We start from the raw sequence: 414 nt of genomic DNA on the forward strand, positions 1-414 counted from the left end.
CAGTATAGTGGGATCTAGATCTGGTCTGAATCCACAACACAGGTTCTCACTACCGGGTTATACATCCTCTTCATTGGTCACACCATTTAAAGAATGAAGAAAGGGAATCTCTTATTAGATGGACTGACCCTACTCTGAGTTAGGAAGGATGAAACACTGAGTTGCATCTCAAAAGGCTTTAGTTAAGGAACAGGGAATCAAATATTCAGGCCTGGCCAGGCGCGGTGGCTCACGCCTGTAATCCAGCACTTTGGGAGGCTGAGGCAGGCGGATCACGAGGTCAGGAGATCGAGACCATCCTGGCTAACACGGTAAAACCCATCTCTACTAAAAATACAAAAAATTAGCCGGGCGTGGTGGCGGGCACCTGTAGTCCCAGCTACTCGGGAGGCTGAGGCAGGAGAGTGGCGTGAA

The sequence above is a fragment of the Mandrillus leucophaeus genome, unplaced genomic scaffold, assembly GCF_000951045.1.
Source record: "Mandrillus leucophaeus isolate KB7577 unplaced genomic scaffold, Mleu.le_1.0 Scaffold51, whole genome shotgun sequence".
Classification (NCBI taxonomy): domain Eukaryota; kingdom Metazoa; phylum Chordata; class Mammalia; order Primates; family Cercopithecidae; genus Mandrillus; species Mandrillus leucophaeus.